General features: G+C 49.9%; 1 long non-coding RNA gene across 1 annotated transcript; it reads left to right on the top strand.

Moving 5' to 3' along the window:
* The first annotated feature begins 240 nt into the window (after nt 1-240).
* Nucleotides 241-4069, top strand: LOC123148484 (uncharacterized). The gene is made up of 2 exons (XR_006473923.1): nt 241-836; nt 909-4069. It is a non-coding gene; the product is annotated as an uncharacterized lncRNA (long non-coding RNA).
* The last annotated feature ends 4775 nt before the right edge of the window (nt 4070-8844 follow it).

An 8844-nucleotide genomic window follows, 5' to 3' on the forward strand; every position in this document is an offset into this window, starting at 1 on the left:
ATCCGACCTAGGGCAAAAGAACTGCCGGGATATTTGTTTCTGCCGGTACAAACATGTCAGGGCAAAGAAACTGCTAAGAAAACTTAAGCGATGACGGCACACGAACTGCCGGTACATTTTAGGGCGCATTATCTGCCCGAACAACCAAACCACGGCTTACAATCTGCCGGGACCGGCCGCGAGACCGAAAATTATCGGGGCGTAAGCACGGTGGGAAAGCGCGCGAGGGACCAAATTTTGGCCCAAAACAAACGCGTACGCGCCAGCCCTCCACCAGATAGCAGCGCCCCCAGAAAAAGCCAGATAGCAGCGCCGCCCCCAAATCGACGCCCAAATCCTTCGTCCGCTCCACCAGATCGCCGCCACCGCCGCCGCCGCTGCCCCCCACCAGACCACCGCCGCCGCCGCCCTCAGCCATCCCCACCGCCGTCGCCGCCCCCAGCCATCCCACCGCCGCCGACCTCCCTCCATCCCGACAGTACCGCCGTCGCCCTGCATGCCGAGCCGTGCCGCAGTCGCCCTCCATGCCGAGCCGTGCTGCCGTCGCCCTCCACCGCTCCAGAGCGGCGCCGCCGAGCACCCAAGTGACCGCAGCCGCCAATCACTCCAGGTCGGGGCCGTCGGCCGCCCTCCACCCAGACCATTGCCGTCGTCGGCAACGGAAAGCGCAAGAGGAAGCAGTGCCTTCCCAAGGGTCCACCATGGCATCGTGCTCCTCTTCTCCGCGGCCGTTCACGCTGGCGAGCATGGGGGGCTCCCGACCACGCCCTCCTCCCCGATGGCGGCGAGCACGGTGCCTCTCCACTTAGATCCGTGCCGGTGGAAACCCGATGCAGGTGAGATTTTCCTTGCCAATGTAGTGAATCTCTCTTTCTGCTCGATGAGAACTGACGGTGGGTATTGTCCAGTTGTAAGTACGAAGCCAGATTTCCCCTCCCTCCTACATCCCCCATCCACCGAGTTAGTAATTCTTCCGTATTGCAGTTTTTTTCTTTTGCTGCCAAATTGATGGAGGTGCTATTAGTGAAAGGATTGGAGACTGGTTCTAGCAGTGGTAGATTTTTCGAGAATTTCCTAGTGCTCGTGATTTGCAAAGGGTTTCAGCCAAGTTAGTGTACGTGTACCCTCCTATGATTAGTAAAATTTCGTGTGTCTGTATCCACCCTTTTTAGGTACATGGACCCATCTTTTTTTATTCAGGTTCAGACATTGCACAACTGAAGACATTTGTTATATAGCTCGAGAAAGTTTACTCACTATGGCTAACTGTTATTCCAGGATAATATGCAATGTTAAGTGCAATTATTTTCCTCATGCTACCACAATTTTTGCCAACATTAATTTTTCAGCTGCTTGATAGAATCATGGAAGGAACATACAGTGCAGTACGAGACGAGGGATGGTCTGATGATGTTGTCGAGATGAGTATGGTGCTCATACTGTTATCATTTTGTATTCAGAATCTTTGATGTTAAATGGTGGGGTGTTAAATGTAGCCCTCGATAAAAAATGGAGATTATACTACCATAGTTAGCTCCACTGTAGAAAGTAACATAACCAGCCTGAAGTATGTGTATATCTATTACTCTTTAATAGTACATAAGCTTTTGAACCTAGGAAGTCATTGCCTCAGAGTTATGCCTGCTTAGATTAATGGTTGCTATGCTAACAAGATACAGTGAAAATTAACTTTGTTTCGAATACAGTGAGTATATGACCTTATAATTGTTTATGATTAGAATTAGCAAGGTCCCTTTACCCTCTTAATGTGTTTACACTTCCTCTAATGAAATAATATGATGTCTATGAACCTTAACAATCGTCATCTCAGCTAAACATAAAAGGAAGAAGGCCCACCAGATTTGTTCGTAGTGCACATTGTTTTTTCTACAAAATATTGGAGTATCTGGATCACAAATCTGACCTGTAAAAATGTTCAAACTTATTGATATTTTATTCTTGAAATTTTAAAGACAATGAATGCAATTTTTTAACTTAACCTGGCTTCCTGTTTTTTGTCCTGTGAATAAAAACAAAGCTTCACTACAAGCCGATTTTCTGGTGAATGAATTAAACTCAAGGTCTCTAGCAAAGGAATCAAGTTTTTCACCTTTTGTTGGAACTTGTGATTTTGAACATCATTTTATTTATTGCCAAGGATCACCGTGACACCTATGGTTGTATGCTCTTCTCATATCTTTATTATTTTCAAGATTACTATATAGTACACGAGCTACCCTGTTTCATTGGTTCAGTTTATCGTCATTCATGTTAGGATTTTCTCTTGGCTTCCTGGTTCTTCTTTTCTTTGGCGAACTTGAACAACTCTATTAATGTGTCAAAACATAAAGTCTTCCTGTACAAGGCTACATATGTGTAATCAGGTATGCTATATATCACCTTTCATTCTTTTCCAAACGTTCTGCTGTATGACTTCTTTTAAGAACAAATTATTCAACTCAGTGGACCTTGAATAGTTGAATGTCTGATATAACTTCACAATGACCTTTCTTACTCTGGTTATATTTTTCCATTTGTACCACAGTAAGGCACCTCACTTTCTGATTTCTGAGTCAAATGCTTTACCTGATGTCGGGTTCTCTCTTCAGACATACATGAAACAGTTCTTCACAAGATCATGATTGTATACATATAAAAAAAATCTTCTTCTCATATCTTATTTGGCCCCTCTACAGAGTATGTAAAAAGTTGTCGGTGGTCCGCCACGCCTCTGCCTGCTAGTACTGGTAAATTCTTACTAGGCAACTAGATGTGCTTAATTTGTGTGTCTTGTCTAGTTCTTCCACTCTAACAAGGCCATACATAACGTTGTTGTAAGATGAAAGTCCGGACATTATTTAGCTTTTAAACTTACAGTATACTGCTCCTACAGTGTTGTGAGATTGAAGGTCCAAGATACTACACTTCAATACAGATCTTTATCATTATTTGAGAAGTAAACTTTTAATTGGCAGTAGAGTTGTATGTAGTAAACTCTGGAATTTCTTGATTAATTTTCTGTATCTATGACTGCAATGGTTACAGATTGATCTTTACTTGCAATCTAATTTGCATGTTTGTGTGTGTTCTTCAGGAATCATGATACTACTTTGTGATCTGATTGGTGAAAGGGTATTTTGTACGGTTCTCTCATATCCGACTTGTCTTTTTCTCTCTATATAAAGTAGCATTGAAAATGTTCTTTTATTTCCTCTGACCTCTCAGAAGCTCACACCTGAATATCATGATATATGCCTTTAAGAAAACTCTGTATGTTCTTTTGAGTTAAACCGAACACCAAACATTTTAGTTTCTATACTTCTGTCAGTTAATGCTGGAAAAATGCTTGAATTTTTGTTGTTGTACTAGTTGCCTTTGTGTGCTCATACAAAAATACTAGATCCTATGATGTCAAAAATTCATACAGGTTGTGGATGACCCTTCTTTTTTCTCGAACGTTGTTCCTATTGTCTTATGTGCAGTTTTTTCAAACAGAGTTTGATGAGTCTTCACTATCAGGAAACTAAACTTAATATTAGAGGCAATCACACCATGCCATTACGGGTTTAATTATTTGTCCAGACCTGAAACTGTTGTCATGCTTTCCAGGAAGGGCAACTAGATGTGCTTAGTTCATGTGCCCGGGCTTGAAACCGCGGACATTTTTTAGCTTTTTATTAAATAGAATATTCACTCGATGCCTTGAAGGGAAATTTGTTGAGAAAAATGTTGGGCGGTGCATCTTTGTAGATTTTGAGTATCGTAATAAATGTAATGGATATAATGTTTTCTAATACATGACTTGTGATTTGATGTCTTCCTGTCCAGGTTGAAAATGTTCCTGTAAGATTTGTTAAGACGCCTTGCCGTAACCATATGCTCTGAGCTCACACAGAAGAACTTACAGGCTTTACTCTTTGTGTTTGTTACATCTTGTACTGTCGGATGTCTAGAGACTAAAGATGCTAAATTATGAGGGAAGTCTTCATGTGTAATCAATGAATTGAAAACATTGTAAAATGTTTGATGATCAGAATTTATAATATATATGCGATGTGCATCTGCATAATCTTTTTGCTTTATTTGAATGGGTGTCATCTTTTAAATTGGGGTGTGTATGTAAATGTGAAATAAATGTAATACTAGAGTCTAATAGCCTTATTAATTGGGATACTTGGCACCCCTGGCCCATCATTTGCCGGGAAAGCTAATGATTGCTGGCAAAAAATATTTGCTGGGAGAACAGGAACTGCCGGGAGAAGTTTGAGCATGATGGCATATAAACTGCCGGCACATCCCTATCTGCCGGGAATTATAATCCCCGGCAGCCGTTCTCGTGGCAGTTCTATCTGCCGGGAGAAAAACATTCCCGGCAGTTTGACTGCCCCTGTAAGTGCCTTGTCCCGGCAGTTTGACTGCCCTTACATCTGTGTTGTGGTGTAGTGGATCCTGAGGGCCACGAAGCAGCCGCCGATGGTGCATGCGCGAGTGGTTGCTCCTCTTCGTGTTTTCTCTTGTTTTTTGTAAACTTCTACTGAATTGTCTTCAACTCGCGCGAATCAGGGCACCGCTCTCTCTTGAGCGGTCGACCTCCGCCTCCATCGTCGAAGGGCCGGAGGGCTCTACCAACACCCGCCGTGTGGACCTGCGCGTCGAGCACTAAGCGGCGACGGAGTGGAACGCGCGGGAAGCGCGCGAGGAGAAGGAGATGGCGGATCAGGCAAAGGCGGAGCTGCCAGGGCAGCGCAGGAGGAGGCCGACGCGGCGGCCAGGGCCCTGGACGACGCCTCAGCAAAGGCCGAGACGGAGGAGGTGGCCAAGACCCAGGCGGACACGGCCGTCGGGGCGCAAGTGGGGGCGGCCACAGATGGCCAGGCCCCACTGCTGATCATTCCGCTGCGCTCCATGCCGCCAGCGACGGAGGTCTTGGCGCCGACTGGAGGGACCAGCATCGACCAGCTGGCCATGGAGAGAGAGGGGGAGACGCCATCGTCCCAGGGCCACAGGCGCCCCAGCAGATGCCGGCTACCTAAGCCCAATACAGTCGGCCCAACGCGCCGCCAGTGTCTCAAGGCGATGGCGAGCTGGTGGTGGGGGCGAGTTCCGTCGTTCGGACCCCGACACGCCGGCACGCAGCAAAGGCGAACTCGGCTCCGCGGCCCCAAGATATTGGAGCCTCGAGCTTGTCGGTTCCCGACGCCGAAGCCACCAGCTCCGTGCCAACGGAGTGGTTGCATGGGGGCAGGACGGGCACCCTGATCAAGGCGGCACAGGACGTCCAGGACGACTTCAGCGCCGAAGCCGCCACCCTTCAGCAATGTATGAAGGCGTTCGTGAAGACGCGGGCCAGCGTTCGGGTATGTAACTTGCTTCTTGCTTATGATTTTTGGGATCTTCGGCGGGGGCGCGCAATGCACCCGCTGGATGTAGCCCCCGAGTTCCGGTCTGACTGCTGAGCAGTCGGGCGGGAACTTCTTAGTGGGCTCTGAGCTCTGACTCCCCTTTCTTTCTGTTGCTTCATTGTAGGACTACCACAATGTCCGTGCAGCATCCTTCAACACCCAGACCAAGGAGCTGGACAAGCGGACCGCGGACCTGGTTGAGAGCCGGAGTAAGCACTTCACCCTCTTGCTTCTCGCGGGGGCGCGACAACGCACCCGCTGGGTGTACTCCCCGAGATTTGGGCTGATTGCCAAGCAGTCGTGCCAGATCTTCCGGCAACCACCTTTTCTTGCTTCTTTGTTGAATTGTTCAATCCATCGCGGGGGTGGGTCAGCGCACCCGCGGGGTGTAGTCCCCGAGATTCAGGTCGACTATTGAGCAGTCCGGCCGCATCTTTCCGGTGTTTGCTTGTCGTTGTTGATCATTGATTGTTTTTCTTTCTTTGCCTTCGTAGGCGCCAATGCCACCTTGCAGTAGTGGCTCGGCGAGGCTTAATCCGCGCTATGCGCCAAGGAGGCGGCATGCCTTGAGGCGGAGGAGGAGCGTGATTGCCTGGCCAAGCAGCTCGCTGACCAGGCGGACACCTGCAAGGCGGAGCTGCAGAAGCTCAAGGACACGGAGGAGGCTCTCCAGGCCGAGTTCGAGAGTCAGCGCTTGAACTGGGTTGACACGCAGAAAGGCCTGGAGGCTGGCTACGTCGAGATCGAGGATCTGCTCGATGGTACGTTGCTCTTTCCTTGTTCTGCCTGCCGACATGTCCTGCATGCCTGCCGACGCCTTCTCATTTCTTTCTTCTTTTCTGGAGCAGAGTACTGTTGGAGCCGACTCTCTCAGCTCACCTCTTCTCTGTTGGTTGTTTCATACAACACACACAAGAACACAGGGACACAAGAAGTTTGGTGCCACTGCCTCACACAGCCAGCATTTTCTTCTGTCTATTTCTTGTCAAAGGTAAACATGCTTTGCATCTGTATAAGTAGTAGCCACACAGGCGCACTACCCGGCCACTAGCAGTGCCCACGCACACATAACTCTTCCCCTAGAATCGTTCTAGGACGTGCAAGCTCATGCGGCTAACTAACCAATCCATGCGCTAACGAACTAACAAACCTACTAAATCTTCTCAGCTCCAAACTGACCCGTCCAATGCTCCAGCCCATCAAGAACCTGGCCAATTCTCACGGCCGTGCCGCATCTCACCACACCACCGCATCACGTCTTGCACGCCATTTCACGTAGCTGGCTGACATCTCGCATCTTCCTTTCTGCCTCGACTGAATTCTCATCGGGCAACTCCATAGTCTATCTAAACTACATGCAGGACTGAAATAAACATGCAGATACAGAATGCATCAAGATTATATCTAACATTCAACCCCCTAATCTTAATGTCCATTCTTCAGGCAAAAACTTCAAAGAAGAGTCGGTCCATCACTACCGTAGCCAGCGAGCAACGCCTTCTCTTCCTTCTCTTGTTTCTTCTCTGGACACTCCCAAGAAAAGTACCCAAGTTCACGACAATTGTCACATTGTACCTCACTTTTGTCTTGGCGCCCTCCACAGCGTCCACGGCCACGGCCACGACCCCGACACCCCGTCCTCGCGACGAGTCCTGCCCTCTCGCAATGAGGAGCCGCTCTTCTTCACGTCCTGTCTCCCGCCCCTTGACGAGTTCCTCGTGCGCCTTGAGTGAACCAATGTCCTCCTCCATGTCCATCTTGTTGGTGTCGCCGAACAACGTAATCGATGAAGCAACGTGGATGAACTTATTGGAGATGGCTCGGAGCAGCTTATTCATGACGTACTTCTCCTCCATCGCATCACCAAGCTCACGGATGCGCCCCACGAGCATCGTGAACCTCGCCGCGAAATCATCCACGGACTCCGCATCGCCCATCTTGAGGCCGTCAAACTCCGAGCGCAAGGACTGAATCCTCCCATCTCGGATGCGCTTGACGCCCACATGCATGGAGCGAAGCGCCGCCCACACATCGGCGGCGGTCTCCTTCCCCGCAACTCGTAGCAGCGTCGTGTCATCGATCGACTGGGAGATGAACGTCATGGCCATATCCTCCTTCCCCGCGTCGACCTCCTTGGAGGAGTCCTCCCGATCAACTGCAGCCCACGTGCCATTGGCGCGCAAGAGGTACTTCATCCTCATCGTCAATGCCGTGTAGTTTGTCCTCGTGAGCAGCGGGAATGGGAGCATCCCCGCCACCATCGTCGCCGCCGTCGCGGTAGCCGCCATCGCCGCCGAGTCTCTCGGCACCAATGCTCCACTCGCCGAAGAGTCACGCGGCATTGTCTTCGTCATCACCTAGCTCTGAAACCAAATGTTGGAGCCGACTCTCTCAGCTCACCTCTTGTCTGTTGGTTGTTTCACACAACACACACAAGAACACAGGGACACAAGAAGTTTGGTGCCGCTGCCTCACACAGCCAGCGTTTTCTTCTATCTATTTCTTGTCAAAGGTAAACATGCTTTGCGTCTGTGTAAGTAGCAGCCACACAGGCGCACTACACGGCCACTAGCAGTGCCCACGCACGCATAACTCTTCCCCTAGAATCGTTCTAGGACGTGCAAGCTCATGCGGCTAACTAACCTATACATGCGCTAACAAACTAACAAACCTACTAAATCTTCACAGCTCCAAACTGACCCGTCCAACGCTCCAGCCCATCACGAACCTGGCCGATTCTCACGGCCGTGCCGCATCTCATGACACCACTGCATCATGTCTTGCACGCCATTTCACATAGCTGCCTGACATCTCGCTTCTTCCTTTCTGCCTCGAGTGAATTCTCATCGGACAACTCCCTAGTCTATCTAAACTACATGCAGGACTGAAATAAACATGCAGATACAGAATACATCAAGATTATATCTAACAAGTACTTCCCCGGCTACTTCGTCGCCGCCAACCAGACCGTCAAGGCCCACCGCGATGAGCGGAGGCAGGCTGGCATGACGGTTGCGGCCAATGCCCCCCGAATTCTTGCCGAGGAGATGGTTGCCATTGAGGCTCGTCTCCAGGCTGCGCATCGGGCTCTTCACCATCTGCAGTGTGCTGGAGCTCAAGTGGTCTCCGCCCTTTGGCCGGGCACTCCTGTTCTACACACCGTCAGCCGGACCTCTGACTGGTTGGAGGAGGCCATCGGCCGCATCGAGGCGTGGAAGGGCTCCTCCGCTCGGGCAGGTGCTCACCGAGCTTTGGAGTTTGTCAAGGGGTGGTACCCTGGGCTGAATTTGGACCAGCTTGCCACCCTTCATGCCGAAGCTGGCACGGAGCTAGAGGCGGTGGCGCCTCAACTTCGTCATCGTGCCGCGGCGATCGCCGAGTATACAGACACCAACTTCTTCCTCCCTGAGCTTGATGAAGCGGGCACCAACGTCTTCCTCCC

Source organism: Triticum aestivum, chromosome 7A, assembly GCF_018294505.1.
Source record: "Triticum aestivum cultivar Chinese Spring chromosome 7A, IWGSC CS RefSeq v2.1, whole genome shotgun sequence".
Lineage (NCBI taxonomy): Eukaryota > Viridiplantae > Streptophyta > Magnoliopsida > Poales > Poaceae > Triticum > Triticum aestivum.